Below are 14,897 nucleotides of genomic sequence, written 5' to 3' on the forward strand. Positions count from 1 at the left end.
AAAAAGACTAGATTTATGAACCCAATGGGAAGAAACCAACAGTTGCATCCGCAGACTGAACTTGAGTGCTGTCACATGACGACTTGTTCATTGCCATCACTGTTGTTTTCCAACTTAATAGTGGACAAAATAGATATTCTGCAATTTTCCTGTTTTTCAGGGGTTCAGTGTTCTGGAAACTTTGGTGAAGACATGTGACTTTCAGGGATTATATGGCTGGAACAATGGTCACATCTGAGCCCATTGTTCCAATGACAATGGAGCGTCTTATACCACGTAGGTATGGCAGACTAAAGTGAAGTGGACTGCGACGAGGATGGGATTCGAACCCACGCGTGCAGAGCACAATGGATTAGCAGTCCATCGCCTTAACCACTCGGCCACCTCGTCCTCCGTAGATCTCTTTTTACAGCAAAAGTCGGATCGAAGTCACCTCCAAAACTGTCTACATAGGCCTGGAAAGTGTAGAAAAGCGTTATGTAGAGGGGAGGATGAGACAAGCTACGCCGATTCTACCCACATGCTTCTTGCAGAGGGGAATTAGCTCAAATGGTAGAGCGCTTGCTTCGCATGCGAGAGGTAGTGGGATCGATGCCCACATTCTCCAGATGAATTTGGTTTCTTCTGTGCGTGTGACTGGTTGAGAAAAAAAAGACTAGATTTATGAACCCAATGGGAAGAAACCAACAGTTGCATCCGCAGACTGAACTTGAGTGCTGTCACATGACGACTTGTTCATTGCCATCACTGTTGTTTTCCAACTTAATAGTGGACAAAATAGATATTCTGCAATTTTCCTGTTTTTCAGGGGTTCAGTGTTCTGGAAACTTTGGTGAAGACATGTGACTTTCAGGGATTATATGGCTGGAACAATGGTCCCATCTGAGCCCATTGTTCCAATGACAATGGAGCGTCTTATACCACGTAGGTATGGCAGACTAAAGTGAAGTGGACTGCGACGAGGATGGGATTCGAACCCACGCGTGCAGAGCACAATGGATTAGCAGTCCATCGCCTTAACCACTCGGCCACCTCGTCCTCCGTAGATCTCTTTTTACAGCAAAAGTCGGATCGAAGTCACCTCCAAAACTGTCGACATAGGCCTGGAAAGTGTAGAAAAGCGTTATGTAGAGGGGAGGATGAGACAAGCTACGCCGATTCTACCCACATGCTTCTTGCAGAGGGGAATTAGCTCAAATGGTAGAGCGCTTGCTTAGCATGCGAGAGGTAGTGGGATCGATGCCCACATTCTCCAGATGAATTTGGTTTCTTCTGTGCTTGTGACTGGTTGAGAAAAAAAAGACTAGATTTATGAACCCAATGGGAAGAAACCAACAGTTGCATCCGCAGACTGAACTTGAGTGCTCTCACATGACGACTTGTTCATTGCCATCACTGTTGTTTACCAATTTAATAGTGGACAAAATAGATATTCTGTAATTTTCCTGTTTTTCAGGGGTTCAGTGTTCTGGAAACTTTGGTGAAGACATGTGACTTTCAGGGATTATATGGCTGGAACAATGGTCACATCTGAGCCCATTGTTCCAATGACAATGGAGCATTTTATACCACGTAGGTATGGCAGACTAAAGTGAAGTGTACTGCGACGAGGATGGGATTCGAACCCACGCGTGCAGAGCACAATGGATTAGCAGGCCATCGCCTTAACCACTCGGCCACCTCGTCCTCCGTAGATCTCTTTTTACAGCAAAAGTCGGATCGAAGTCACCTCCAAAACTGTCAACATAGGCCTGGAAAGTGTAGAAAAGCGTTATGTAGAGGGGAGGATGAGACAAGCTATGCCGATTCTACCCACATGCTTCTTGCAGAGGGGAATTAGCTCAAATGGTAGAGCGCTTGCTTCGCATGCGAGAGGTAGTGGGATCGATGCCCACATTCTCCAGATGAATTTGGTTTCTTCTGTGCGTGTGACTGGTTGAGAAAAAAAAGACTAGATTTATGAACCCAATGGGAAGAAACCAACAGTTGCATCCGCAGACTGAACTTGAGTGCTGTCACATGACGACTTGTTCATTGCCATCACTGTTGTTTTCCAACTTAATAGTGGACAAAATAGATATTCTGCAATTTTCCTGTTTTTCAGGGGTTCAGTGTTCTGGAAACTTTGGTGAAGACATGTGACTTTCAGGGATTATATGGCTGGAACAATGGTCACATCTGAGCCCATTGTTCCAATGACAATGGAGCGTCTTATACCACGTAGGTATGGCAGACTAAAGTGAAGTGGACTGCGACGAGGATGGGATTCGAACCCACGCGTGCAGAGCACAATGGATTAGCAGTCCATCGCCTTAACCACTCGGCCACCTCGTCCTCCGTAGATCTCTTTTTACAGCAAAAGTCGGATCGAAGTCACCTCCAAAACTGTCGACATAGGCCTGGAAAGTGTAGAAAAGCGTTATGTAGAGGGGAGGATGAGACAAGCTACGCCGATTCTACCCACATGCTTCTTGCAGAGGGGAATTAGCTCAAATGGTAGAGCGCTTGCTTAGCATGCGAGAGGTAGTGGGATCGATGCCCACATTCTCCAGATGAATTTGGTTTCTTCTGTGCTTGTGACTGGTTGAGAAAAAAAAGACTAGATTTATGAACCCAATGGGAAGAAACCAACAGTTGCATCCGCAGACTGAACTTGAGTGCTCTCACATGACGACTTGTTCATTGCCATCACTGTTGTTTACCAATTTAATAGTGGACAAAATAGATATTCTGTAATTTTCCTGTTTTTCAGGGGTTCAGTGTTCTGGAAACTTTGGTGAAGACATGTGACTTTCAGGGATTATATGGCTGGAACAATGGTCACATCTGAGCCCATTGTTCCAATGACAATGGAGCGTCTTATACCACGTAGGTATGGCAGACTAAAGTGAAGTGGACTGCGACGAGGATGGGATTCGAACCCACGCGTGCAGAGCACAATGGATTAGCAGTCCATCGCCTTAACCACTCGGCCACCTCGTCCTCCGTAGATCTCTTTTTACAGCAAAAGTCGGATCGAAGTCACCTCCAAAACTGTCGACATAGGCCTGGAAAGTGTAGAAAAGCGTTATGTAGAGGGGAGGATGAGACAAGCTACGCCGATTCTACCCACATGCTTCTTGCAGAGGGGAATTAGCTCAAATGGTAGAGCGCTTGCTTAGCATGCGAGAGGTAGTGGGATCGATGCCCACATTCTCCAGATGAATTTGGTTTCTTCTGTGCTTGTGACTGGTTGAGAAAAAAAAGACTAGATTTATGAACCCAATGGGAAGAAACCAACAGTTGCATCCGCAGACTGAACTTGAGTGCTCTCACATGACGACTTGTTCATTGCCATCACTGTTGTTTACCAATTTAATAGTGGACAAAATAGATATTCTGTAATTTTCCTGTTTTTCAGGGGTTCAGTGTTCTGGAAACTTTGGTGAAGACATGTGACTTTCAGGGATTATATGGCTGGAACAATGGTCACATCTGAGCCCATTGTTCCAATGACAATGGAGCATTTTATACCACGTAGGTATGGCAGACTAAAGTGAAGTGTACTGCGACGAGGATGGGATTCGAACCCACGCGTGCAGAGCACAATGGATTAGCAGGCCATCGCCTTAACCACTCGGCCACCTCGTCCTCCGTAGATCTCTTTTTACAGCAAAAGTCGGATCGAAGTCACCTCCAAAACTGTCAACATAGGCCTGGAAAGTGTAGAAAAGCGTTATGTAGAGGGGAGGATGAGACAAGCTATGCCGATTCTACCCACATGCTTCTTGCAGAGGGGAATTAGCTCAAATGGTAGAGCGCTTGCTTCGCATGCGAGAGGTAGTGGGATCGATGCCCACATTCTCCAGATGAATTTGGTTTCTTCTGTGCGTGTGACTGGTTGAGAAAAAAAAGACTAGATTTATGAACCCAATGGGAAGAAACCAACAGTTGCATCCGCAGACTGAACTTGAGTGCTGTCACATGACGACTTGTTCATTGCCATCACTGTTGTTTTCCAACTTAATAGTGGACAAAATAGATATTCTGCAATTTTCCTGTTTTTCAGGGGTTCAGTGTTCTGGAAACTTTGGTGAAGACATGTGACTTTCAGGGATTATATGGCTGGAACAATGGTCACATCTGAGCCCATTGTTCCAATGACAATGGAGCGTCTTATACCACGTAGGTATGGCAGACTAAAGTGAAGTGGACTGCGACGAGGATGGGATTCGAACCCACGCGTGCAGAGCACAATGGATTAGCAGTCCATCGCCTTAACCACTCGGCCACCTCGTCCTCCGTAGATCTCTTTTTACAGCAAAAGTCGGATCGAAGTCACCTCCAAAACTGTCGACATAGGCCTGGAAAGTGTAGAAAAGCGTTATGTAGAGGGGAGGATGAGACAAGCTACGCCGATTCTACCCACATGCTTCTTGCAGAGGGGAATTAGCTCAAATGGTAGAGCGCTTGCTTAGCATGCGAGAGGTAGTGGGATCGATGCCCACATTCTCCAGATGAATTTGGTTTCTTCTGTGCTTGTGACTGGTTGAGAAAAAAAAGACTAGATTTATGAACCCAATGGGAAGAAACCAACAGTTGCATCCGCAGACTGAACTTGAGTGCTCTCACATGACGACTTGTTCATTGCCATCACTGTTGTTTACCAATTTAATAGTGGACAAAATAGATATTCTGTAATTTTCCTGTTTTTCAGGGGTTCAGTGTTCTGGAAACTTTGGTGAAGACATGTGACTTTCAGGGATTATATGGCTGGAACAATGGTCACATCTGAGCCCATTGTTCCAATGACAATGGAGCATTTTATACCACGTAGGTATGGCAGACTAAAGTGAAGTGTACTGCGACGAGGATGGGATTCGAACCCACGCGTGCAGAGCACAATGGATTAGCAGGCCATCGCCTTAACCACTCGGCCACCTCGTCCTCCGTAGATCTCTTTTTACAGCAAAAGTCGGATCGAAGTCACCTCCAAAACTGTCAACATAGGCCTGGAAAGTGTAGAAAAGCGTTATGTAGAGGGGAGGATGAGACAAGCTATGCCGATTCTACCCACATGCTTCTTGCAGAGGGGAATTAGCTCAAATGGTAGAGCGCTTGCTTCGCATGCGAGAGGTAGTGGGATCGATGCCCACATTCTCCAGATGAATTTGGTTTCTTCTGTGCGTGTGACTGGTTGAGAAAAAAAAGACTAGATTTATGAACCCAATGGGAAGAAACCAACAGTTGCATCCGCAGACTGAACTTGAGTGCTGTCACATGATGACTTGTTCATTGCCATCACTGTTGTTTTCCAACTTAATAGTGGACAAAATAGATATTCTGCAATTTTCCTGTTTTTCAGGGGTTCAGTGTTCTGGAAACTTTGGTGAAGACATGTGACTTTCAGGGATTATATGGCTGGAACAATGGTCACATCTGAGCCCATTGTTCCAATGACAATGGAGCGTCTTATACCACGTAGGTATGGCAGACTAAAGTGAAGTGGACTGCGACGAGGATGGGATTCGAACCCACGCGTGCAGAGCACAATGGATTAGCAGTCCATCGCCTTAACCACTCGGCCACCTCGTCCTCCGTAGATCTCTTTTTACAGCAAAAGTCGGATCGAAGTCACCTCCAAAACTGTCGACATAGGCCTGGAAAGTGTAGAAAAGCGTTATGTAGAGGGGAGGATGAGACAAGCTACGCCGATTCTACCCACATGCTTCTTGCAGAGGGGAATTAGCTCAAATGGTAGAGCGCTTGCTTAGCATGCGAGAGGTAGTGGGATCGATGCCCACATTCTCCAGATGAATTTGGTTTCTTCTGTGCTTGTGACTGGTTGAGAAAAAAAAGACTAGATTTATGAACCCAATGGGAAGAAACCAACAGTTGCATCCGCAGACTGAACTTGAGTGCTCTCACATGACGACTTGTTCATTGCCATCACTGTTGTTTACCAATTTAATAGTGGACAAAATAGATATTCTGTAATTTTCCTGTTTTTCAGGGGTTCAGTGTTCTGGAAACTTTGGTGAAGACATGTGACTTTCAGGGATTATATGGCTGGAACAATGGTCACATCTGAGCCCATTGTTCCAATGACAATGGAGCATTTTATACCACGTAGGTATGGCAGACTAAAGTGAAGTGTACTGCGACGAGGATGGGATTCGAACCCACGCGTGCAGAGCACAATGGATTAGCAGGCCATCGCCTTAACCACTCGGCCACCTCGTCCTCCGTAGATCTCTTTTTACAGCAAAAGTCGGATCGAAGTCACCTCCAAAACTGTCAACATAGGCCTGGAAAGTGTAGAAAAGCGTTATGTAGAGGGGAGGATGAGACAAGCTATGCCGATTCTACCCACATGCTTCTTGCAGAGGGGAATTAGCTCAAATGGTAGAGCGCTTGCTTCGCATGCGAGAGGTAGTGGGATCGATGCCCACATTCTCCAGATGAATTTGGTTTCTTCTGTGCGTGTGACTGGTTGAGAAAAAAAAGACTAGATTTATGAACCCAATGGGAAGAAACCAACAGTTGCATCCGCAGACTGAACTTGAGTGCTGTCACATGACGACTTGTTCATTGCCATCACTGTTGTTTTCCAACTTAATAGTGGACAAAATAGATATTCTGCAATTTTCCTGTTTTTCAGGGGTTCAGTGTTCTGGAAACTTTGGTGAAGACATGTGACTTTCAGGGATTATATGGCTGGAACAATGGTCACATCTGAGCCCATTGTTCCAATGACAATGGAGCGTCTTATACCACGTAGGTATGGCAGACTAAAGTGAAGTGGACTGCGACGAGGATGGGATTCGAACCCACGCGTGCAGAGCACAATGGATTAGCAGTCCATCGCCTTAACCACTCGGCCACCTCGTCCTCCGTAGATCTCTTTTTACAGCAAAAGTCGGATCGAAGTCACCTCCAAAACTGTCTACATAGGCCTGGAAAGTGTAGAAAAGCGTTATGTAGAGGGGAGGATGAGACAAGCTACGCCGATTCTACCCACATGCTTCTTGCAGAGGGGAATTAGCTCAAATGGTAGAGCGCTTGCTTAGCATGCGAGAGGTAGTGGGATCGATGCCCACATTCTCCAGATGAATTTGGTTTCTTCTGTGCGTGTGACTGGTTGAGAAAAAAAAGACTAGATTTATGAACCCAATGGGAAGAAACCAACAGTTGCATCCGCAGACTGAACTTGAGTGCTCTCACATGACGACTTGTTCATTGCCATCACTGTTGTTTACCAATTTAATAGTGGACAAAATAGATATTCTGCAATTTTCCTGTTTTTCAGGGGTTCAGTGTTCTGGAAACTTTGGTGAAGACATGTGACTTTCAGGGATTATATGGCTGGAACAATGGTCACATCTGAGCCCATTGTTCCAATGACAATGGAGCGTCTTATACCACGTAGGTATGGCAGACTAAAGTGAAGTGTACTGCGACGAGGATGGGATTCGAACCCACGCGTGCAGAGCACAATGGATTAGCAGTCCATCGCCTTAACCACTCGGCCACCTCGTCCTCCGTAGATCTCTTTTTACAGCAAAAGTCGGATCGAAGTCACCTCCAAAACTGTCTACATAGGCCTGGAAAGTGTAGAAAAGCGTTATGTAGAGGGGAGGAGGAGACGAGCTACGCCGATTCTACCCACATGCTTTTTGCAGAGGGGAATTAGCTCAAATGGTAGAGTGCTTGCTTAGCATGCGAGAGGTAGTGGGATCGATGCCCACATTCTCCAGATGAATTTGGTTTCTTCTGTGCTTGTGACTGGTTGAGAAAAAAAAGACTAGATTTATGAACCCAATGGGAAGAAACCAACAGTTGCATCCGCAGACTGAACTTGAGTGCTCTCACATGACGACTTGTTCATTGCCATCACTGTTGTTTACCAATTTAATAGTGGACAAAATAGATATTCTGCAATTTTCCTGTTTTTCAGGGGTTCAGTGTTCTGGAAACTTTGGTGAAGACATGTGACTTTCAGGGATTATATGGCTGGAACAATGGTCACATCTGAGCCCATTGTTCCAATGACAATGGAGCATTTTATACCACGTAGGTATGGCAGACTAAAGTGAAGTGTACTGCGACGAGAATGGGATTCTAACCCACGCGTGCAGAGCACAATGGATTAGCAGTCCATCGCCTTAACCACTCGGCCACCTCGTCCTCCGTAGATCTCTTTTTACAGCAAAAGTCGGATCGACGTCACCTCCAAAACTGTCAACATAGGCCTGGAAAGTGTAGAAAAGCGTTATGTAGAGGGGAGGAGGAGACGAGCTAAGCCGATTCTACCCACATGCTTTTTGCAGAGGGGAATTAGCTCAAATGGTAGAGCGCTTGCTTAGCATGCGAGAGGTAGTGGGATCGATGCCCACATTCTCCAGATGAATTTGGTTTCTTCTGTGCTTGTGACTGGTTGAGAAAAAAAAGACTAGATTTATGAACACAATGGGAAGAAACCAACAGTTGCATCCGCAGACTGAACTTGAGTGCTCTCACATGACGACTTGTTCATTGCCATCACTGTTGTTTACCAATTTAATAGTGGACAAAATAGATATTCTGCAATTTTCCTGTTTTTCAGGGGTTCAGTGTTCTGGAAACTTTGGTGAAGACATGTGACTTTCAGGGATTATATGGCTGGAACAATGGTCACATCTGAGCCCATTGTTCCAATGACAATGGAGCATTTTATACCACGTAGGTATGGCAGACTAAAGTGAAGTGTACTGCGACGAGAATGGGATTCGAACCCACGCGTGCAGAGCACAATGGATTAGCAGTCCATCGCCTTAACCACTCGGCCAGCCCGTCCTCCGTAGATCTCTTTTTACAGCAAAAGTCGGATCGAAGTCACCTCCAAAACTGTCAACATAGGCCTGGAAAGTGTAGAAAAGCGTTATGTAGAGGGGAGGAGGAGACGAGCTACGCCGATTCTACCCACATGCTTTTTGCAGAGGGGAATTAGCTCAAATGGTAGAGCGCTTGCTTAGCATGCGAGAGGTAGTGGGATCGATGCCCACATTCTCCAGATGAATTTGGTTTCTTCTGTGCTGTGAATGGTTGAGAAAAAAAAGACTAGATTTATGAACACAATGGGAAGAAACCAACAGTTGCATCCGCAGACTGAACTTGAGTGCTCTCACATGACGACTTGTTCATTGCCATCACTGTTGTTTACCAATTTAATAGTGGACAAAATAGATATTCTGTAATTTTCCTGTTTTTCAGGGGTTCAGTGTTCTGGAAACGTTGGTGAAGACATGTGACTTTCAGGGATTATATGGCTGGAACAATGGTCACATCTGAGCCCATTGTTCCAATGACAATGGAGCATTTTATACCACGTAGGTATGGCAGACTAAAGTGAAGTGTACTGCGACGAGAATGGGATTCGAACCCACGCGTGCAGAGCACAATGGATTAGCAGTCCATCGCCTTAACCACTCGGCCACCTCGTCCTCCATTGATCTCTTTTTACAGCAAAAGTCGGATTGAAGTCACCTCCAAAACTGTCTACCTAGGCCTGGAAAGTGTAGAAAAGCGTTATGTAGAGGGGAGGAGGGGACGAGCTACGCCGATTCTACCCACATGCTTTTTGCAGAGGGGAATTAGCTCAAATGGTAGAGCGCTTGCTTAGCATGCGAGAGGTAGTGGGATCGATGCCCACATTCTCCAGATGAATTTGGTTTCTTCTCTGCTTGTGACTGGTTGAGAAAAAAAAGACTAGATTTATGAACCCAATGGGAAGAAACCAACAGTTGCATCCGCAGACTGAACTTGAGTGCTCTCACATGACGACTTGTTCATTGCCATCACTGTTGTTTACCAATTTAATAGTGGACAAAATAGATATTCTGTAATTTTCCTGTTTTTCAGGGGTTCAGTGTTCTGGAAACTTTGGTGAAGACATGTGACTTTCAGGGATTATATGGCTGGAACAATGGTCACATCTGAGCCCATTGTTCCAATGACAATGGAGCGTCTTATACCACGTAGGTATGGCAGACTAAAGTGAAGTGGACTGCGACGAGGATGGGATTCGATATCACGCGTGCAGAGCACAATGGATTAGCAGTCCATCGCCTTAACCACTCGGCCACCTCGTCCTCCGTTGATCTCTTTTTACAGCAAAAGTCGGATTGAAGTCACCTCCAAAACTGTCTACCTAGGCCTGGAAAGTGTAGAAAAGCGTTATGTAGAGGGGAGGAGGGGACGAGCTATGCCGATTCTACCCACATGCTTTTTGCAGAGGGGAATTAGCTCAAATGGTAGAGCGCTTGCTTAGCATGCGAGAGGTAGTGGGATCGATGCCCACATTCTCCAGATGAATTTGGTTTCTTCTGTGCTTGTGACTGGTTGAGAAAAAAAAGACTAGATTTATGAACCCAATGGGAAGAAACCAACAGTTGCATCCGCAGACTGAACTTGAGTGCTCTCACATGACGACTTGTTCATTGCCATCACTGTTGTTTACCAATTTAATAGTGGACAAAATAGATATTCTGTAATTTTCCTGTTTTTCAGGGGTTCAGTGTTCTGGAAACTTTGGTGAAGACATGTGACTTTCAGGGATTATATGGCTGGAACAATGGTCACATCTGAGCCCATTGTTCCAATGACAATGGAGCGTCTTATACCACGTAGGTATGGCAGACTAAAGTGAAGTGGACTGCGACGAGGATGGGATTCGAACCCACGCGTGCAGAGCACAATGGATTAGCAGTCCATCGCCTTAACCACTCGGCCACCTCGTCCTCCATTGATCTCTTTTTACAGCAAAAGTCGGATCGAAGTCACCTCCAAAACTGTCTACCTAGGCCTGGAAAGTGTAGAAAAGCGTTATGTAGAGGGGAGGAGGGGACGAGCTACGCCGATTCTACCCACATGCTTTTTGCAGAGGGGAATTAGCTGAAATGGTAGAGTGCTTGCTTAGCATGCGAGAGGTAGTGGGATCGATGCCCACATTCTCCAGATGAATTTGGTTTCTCCTGTGCTGTGAATGGTTGAGAAAAAAAAGACTAGATTTATGAACACAATGGGAAGAAACCAACAGTTGCATCCGCAGACTGAACTTGAGTGCTCTCACATGACGACTTGTTCATTGCCATCACTGTTGTTTACCAATTTAATAGTGGACAAAATAGATATTCTGTAATTTTCCTGTTTTTCAGGGGTTCAGTGTTCTGGAAACGTTGGTGAAGACATGTGACTTTCAGGGATTATATGGCTGGAACAATGGTCACATCTGAGCCCATTGTTCCAATGACAATGGAGCGTCTTATACCACGTAGGTATGGCAGACTAAAGTGAAGTGGACTGCGACGAGGATGGGATTCGATATCACGCGTGCAGAGCACAATGGATTAGCAGTCCATCGCCTTAACCACTCGGCCACCTCGTCCTCCGTTGATCTCTTTTTACAGCAAAAGTCGGATTGAAGTCACCTCCAAAACTGTCTACCTAGGCCTGGAAAGTGTAGAAAAGCGTTATGTAGAGGGGAGGAGGGGACGAGCTATGCCGATTCTACCCACATGCTTTTTGCAGAGGGGAATTAGCTCAAATGGTAGAGCGCTTGCTTAGCATGCGAGAGGTAGTGGGATCGATGCCCACATTCTCCAGATGAATTTGGTTTCTTCTGTGCTTGTGACTGGTTGAGAAAAAAAAGACTAGATTTATGAACCCAATGGGAAGAAACCAACAGTTGCATCCGCAGACTGAACTTGAGTGCTCTCACATGACGACTTGTTCATTGCCATCACTGTTGTTTACCAATTTAATAGTGGACAAAATAGATATTCTGTAATTTTCCTGTTTTTCAGGGGTTCAGTGTTCTGGAAACTTTGGTGAAGACATGTGACTTTCAGGGATTATATGGCTGGAACAATGGTCACATCTGAGCCCATTGTTCCAATGACAATGGAGCGTCTTATACCACGTAGGTATGGCAGACTAAAGTGAAGTGGACTGCGACGAGGATGGGATTCGAACCCACGCGTGCAGAGCACAATGGATTAGCAGTCCATCGCCTTAACCACTCGGCCACCTCGTCCTCCATTGATCTCTTTTTACAGCAAAAGTCGGATCGAAGTCACCTCCAAAACTGTCTACCTAGGCCTGGAAAGTGTAGAAAAGCGTTATGTAGAGGGGAGGAGGGGACGAGCTACGCCGATTCTACCCACATGCTTTTTGCAGAGGGGAATTAGCTCAAATGGTAGAGCGCTTGCTTAGCATGCGAGAGGTAGTGGGATCGATGCCCACATTCTCCAGATGAATTTGGTTTCTTCTGTGCTGTGAATGGTTGAGAAAAAAAAGACTAGATTTATGAACACAATGGGAAGAAACCAACAGTTGCATCCGCAGACTGAACTTGAGTGCTCTCACATGACGACTTGTTCATTGCCATCACTGTTGTTTACCAATTTAATAGTGGACAAAATAGATATTCTGTAATTCTCCTGTTTTTCAGGGGTTCAGTGTTCTGGAAACGTTGGTGAAGACATGTGACTTTCAGGGATTATATGGCTGGAACAATGGTCACATCTGAGCCCATTGTTCCAATGAAGCATTTTATACCACGTAGGTATGGCAGACTAAAGTGAAGTGTACTGCGACGAGAATGGGATTCGAACCCACGCGTGCAGAGCACAATGGATTAGCAGTCCATCGCCTTAACCACTCGGCCACCTCGTCCTCCGTAGATCTCTTTTTACAGCAAAAGTCGGATCGACGTCACCTCCAAAACTGTCAACATAGGCCTGGAAAGTGTAGAAAAGCGTTATGTAGAGGGGAGGAGGAGACGAGCTAAGCCGATTCTACCCACATGCTTTTTGCAGAGGGGAATTAGCTCAAATGGTAGAGCGCTTGCTTAGCATGCGAGAGGTAGTGGGATCGATGCCCACATTCTCCAGATGAATTTGGTTTCTTCTGTGCTTGTGACTGGTTGAGAAAAAAAAGACTAGATTTATGAACACAATGGGAAGAAACCAACAGTTGCATCCGCAGACTGAACTTGAGTGCTCTCACATGACGACTTGTTCATTGCCATCACTGTTGTTTACCAATTTAATAGTGGACAAAATAGATATTCTGCAATTTTCCTGTTTTTCAGGGGTTCAGTGTTCTGGAAACTTTGGTGAAGACATGTGACTTTCAGGGATTATATGGCTGGAACAATGGTCACATCTGAGCCCATTGTTCCAATGACAATGGAGCATTTTATACCACGTAGGTATGGCAGACTAAAGTGAAGTGTACTGCGACGAGAATGGGATTCGAACCCACGCGTGCAGAGCACAATGGATTAGCAGTCCATCGCCTTAACCACTCGGCCAGCCCGTCCTCCGTAGATCTCTTTTTACAGCAAAAGTCGGATCGAAGTCACCTCCAAAACTGTCAACATAGGCCTGGAAAGTGTAGAAAAGCGTTATGTAGAGGGGAGGAGGAGACGAGCTACGCCGATTCTACCCACATGCTTTTTGCAGAGGGGAATTAGCTCAAATGGTAGAGCGCTTGCTTAGCATGCGAGAGGTAGTGGGATCGATGCCCACATTCTCCAGATGAATTTGGTTTCTTCTGTGCTGTGAATGGTTGAGAAAAAAAAGACTAGATTTATGAACACAATGGGAAGAAACCAACAGTTGCATCCGCAGACTGAACTTGAGTGCTCTCACATGACGACTTGTTCATTGCCATCACTGTTGTTTACCAATTTAATAGTGGACAAAATAGATATTCTGTAATTTTCCTGTTTTTCAGGGGTTCAGTGTTCTGGAAACGTTGGTGAAGACATGTGACTTTCAGGGATTATATGGCTGGAACAATGGTCACATCTGAGCCCATTGTTCCAATGACAATGGAGCATTTTATACCACGTAGGTATGGCAGACTAAAGTGAAGTGTACTGCGACGAGAATGGGATTCGAACCCACGCGTGCAGAGCACAATGGATTAGCAGTCCATCGCCTTAACCACTCGGCCACCTCGTCCTCCATTGATCTCTTTTTACAGCAAAAGTCGGATTGAAGTCACCTCCAAAACTGTCTACCTAGGCCTGGAAAGTGTAGAAAAGCGTTATGTAGAGGGGAGGAGGGGACGAGCTACGCCGATTCTACCCACATGCTTTTTGCAGAGGGGAATTAGCTCAAATGGTAGAGCGCTTGCTTAGCATGCGAGAGGTAGTGGGATCGATGCCCACATTCTCCAGATGAATTTGGTTTCTTCTCTGCTTGTGACTGGTTGAGAAAAAAAAGACTAGATTTATGAACCCAATGGGAAGAAACCAACAGTTGCATCCGCAGACTGAACTTGAGTGCTCTCACATGACGACTTGTTCATTGCCATCACTGTTGTTTACCAATTTAATAGTGGACAAAATAGATATTCTGTAATTTTCCTGTTTTTCAGGGGTTCAGTGTTCTGGAAACTTTGGTGAAGACATGTGACTTTCAGGGATTATATGGCTGGAACAATGGTCACATCTGAGCCCATTGTTCCAATGAAGCATTTTATACCACGTAGGTATGGCAGACTAAAGTGAAGTGTACTGCGACGAGAATGGGATTCGAACCCACGCGTGCAGAGCACAATGGATTAGCAGTCCATCGCCTTAACCACTCGGCCACCTCGTCCTCCATTGATCTCTTTTTACAGCAAAAGTCGGATCGAAGTCACCTCCAAAACTGTCTACCTAGGCCTGGAAAGTGTAGAAAAGCGTTATGTAGAGGGGAGGAGGGGACGAGCTACGCCGATTCTACCCACATGCTTTTTGCAGAGGGGAATTAGCTCAAATGGTAGAGCGCTTGCTTAGCATGCGAGAGGTAGTGGGATCGATGCCCACATTCTCCAGATGAATTTGGTTTCTTCTGTGCTTGTGACTGGTTGAGAAAAAAAAGACT

The 14,897-nt window shown here is 45.5% G+C and overlaps 23 non-coding genes across 23 annotated transcripts; all 23 read right to left on the reverse strand.

The window, feature by feature from the left end:
- Window positions 1-308: 308 nt before the first annotated feature.
- On the reverse strand, window positions 309-390 carry trnas-gcu (transfer RNA serine (anticodon GCU)). The gene has a single exon. It is a non-coding gene; the product is annotated as a tRNA-Ser (tRNA).
- A 566-nt stretch (window positions 391-956) lies between these two features.
- Window positions 957-1,038, reverse strand: trnas-gcu (transfer RNA serine (anticodon GCU)). Its single transcript has one exon. It is a non-coding gene; the product is annotated as a tRNA-Ser (tRNA).
- A 566-nt stretch (window positions 1,039-1,604) lies between these two features.
- trnas-gcu (transfer RNA serine (anticodon GCU)) lies at window positions 1,605-1,686 on the reverse strand. Its single transcript has one exon. It is a non-coding gene; the product is annotated as a tRNA-Ser (tRNA).
- Window positions 1,687-2,252: 566 nt separating this feature from the next.
- On the reverse strand, window positions 2,253-2,334 carry trnas-gcu (transfer RNA serine (anticodon GCU)). Its single transcript has one exon. It is a non-coding gene; the product is annotated as a tRNA-Ser (tRNA).
- A 566-nt stretch (window positions 2,335-2,900) lies between these two features.
- On the reverse strand, window positions 2,901-2,982 carry trnas-gcu (transfer RNA serine (anticodon GCU)). The gene has a single exon. It is a non-coding gene; the product is annotated as a tRNA-Ser (tRNA).
- Window positions 2,983-3,548: 566 nt separating this feature from the next.
- Window positions 3,549-3,630, reverse strand: trnas-gcu (transfer RNA serine (anticodon GCU)). The gene has a single exon. It is a non-coding gene; the product is annotated as a tRNA-Ser (tRNA).
- Window positions 3,631-4,196: 566 nt separating this feature from the next.
- On the reverse strand, window positions 4,197-4,278 carry trnas-gcu (transfer RNA serine (anticodon GCU)). The gene has a single exon. It is a non-coding gene; the product is annotated as a tRNA-Ser (tRNA).
- Window positions 4,279-4,844: 566 nt separating this feature from the next.
- Window positions 4,845-4,926, reverse strand: trnas-gcu (transfer RNA serine (anticodon GCU)). Its single transcript has one exon. It is a non-coding gene; the product is annotated as a tRNA-Ser (tRNA).
- A 566-nt stretch (window positions 4,927-5,492) lies between these two features.
- Window positions 5,493-5,574, reverse strand: trnas-gcu (transfer RNA serine (anticodon GCU)). Its single transcript has one exon. It is a non-coding gene; the product is annotated as a tRNA-Ser (tRNA).
- Window positions 5,575-6,140: 566 nt separating this feature from the next.
- On the reverse strand, window positions 6,141-6,222 carry trnas-gcu (transfer RNA serine (anticodon GCU)). Its single transcript has one exon. It is a non-coding gene; the product is annotated as a tRNA-Ser (tRNA).
- Window positions 6,223-6,788: 566 nt separating this feature from the next.
- trnas-gcu (transfer RNA serine (anticodon GCU)) lies at window positions 6,789-6,870 on the reverse strand. Its single transcript has one exon. It is a non-coding gene; the product is annotated as a tRNA-Ser (tRNA).
- Window positions 6,871-7,436: 566 nt separating this feature from the next.
- trnas-gcu (transfer RNA serine (anticodon GCU)) lies at window positions 7,437-7,518 on the reverse strand. Its single transcript has one exon. It is a non-coding gene; the product is annotated as a tRNA-Ser (tRNA).
- A 566-nt stretch (window positions 7,519-8,084) lies between these two features.
- Window positions 8,085-8,166, reverse strand: trnas-gcu (transfer RNA serine (anticodon GCU)). Its single transcript has one exon. It is a non-coding gene; the product is annotated as a tRNA-Ser (tRNA).
- A 566-nt stretch (window positions 8,167-8,732) lies between these two features.
- trnas-gcu (transfer RNA serine (anticodon GCU)) lies at window positions 8,733-8,814 on the reverse strand. Its single transcript has one exon. It is a non-coding gene; the product is annotated as a tRNA-Ser (tRNA).
- Window positions 8,815-9,379: 565 nt separating this feature from the next.
- Window positions 9,380-9,461, reverse strand: trnas-gcu (transfer RNA serine (anticodon GCU)). The gene has a single exon. It is a non-coding gene; the product is annotated as a tRNA-Ser (tRNA).
- A 566-nt stretch (window positions 9,462-10,027) lies between these two features.
- On the reverse strand, window positions 10,028-10,109 carry trnas-gcu (transfer RNA serine (anticodon GCU)). The gene has a single exon. It is a non-coding gene; the product is annotated as a tRNA-Ser (tRNA).
- Window positions 10,110-10,675: 566 nt separating this feature from the next.
- trnas-gcu (transfer RNA serine (anticodon GCU)) lies at window positions 10,676-10,757 on the reverse strand. The gene has a single exon. It is a non-coding gene; the product is annotated as a tRNA-Ser (tRNA).
- A 565-nt stretch (window positions 10,758-11,322) lies between these two features.
- On the reverse strand, window positions 11,323-11,404 carry trnas-gcu (transfer RNA serine (anticodon GCU)). The gene has a single exon. It is a non-coding gene; the product is annotated as a tRNA-Ser (tRNA).
- Window positions 11,405-11,970: 566 nt separating this feature from the next.
- On the reverse strand, window positions 11,971-12,052 carry trnas-gcu (transfer RNA serine (anticodon GCU)). Its single transcript has one exon. It is a non-coding gene; the product is annotated as a tRNA-Ser (tRNA).
- Window positions 12,053-12,611: 559 nt separating this feature from the next.
- trnas-gcu (transfer RNA serine (anticodon GCU)) lies at window positions 12,612-12,693 on the reverse strand. Its single transcript has one exon. It is a non-coding gene; the product is annotated as a tRNA-Ser (tRNA).
- Window positions 12,694-13,259: 566 nt separating this feature from the next.
- On the reverse strand, window positions 13,260-13,341 carry trnas-gcu (transfer RNA serine (anticodon GCU)). Its single transcript has one exon. It is a non-coding gene; the product is annotated as a tRNA-Ser (tRNA).
- A 565-nt stretch (window positions 13,342-13,906) lies between these two features.
- On the reverse strand, window positions 13,907-13,988 carry trnas-gcu (transfer RNA serine (anticodon GCU)). The gene has a single exon. It is a non-coding gene; the product is annotated as a tRNA-Ser (tRNA).
- Window positions 13,989-14,548: 560 nt separating this feature from the next.
- On the reverse strand, window positions 14,549-14,630 carry trnas-gcu (transfer RNA serine (anticodon GCU)). Its single transcript has one exon. It is a non-coding gene; the product is annotated as a tRNA-Ser (tRNA).
- Window positions 14,631-14,897: the final 267 nt, after the last annotated feature.

This window comes from Anarhichas minor, unplaced genomic scaffold, assembly GCF_050575085.1.
Source record: "Anarhichas minor isolate MPS153535 unplaced genomic scaffold, ASM5057508v1 ptg000068l, whole genome shotgun sequence".
In the NCBI taxonomy this organism is placed as follows: domain Eukaryota; kingdom Metazoa; phylum Chordata; class Actinopteri; order Perciformes; family Anarhichadidae; genus Anarhichas; species Anarhichas minor.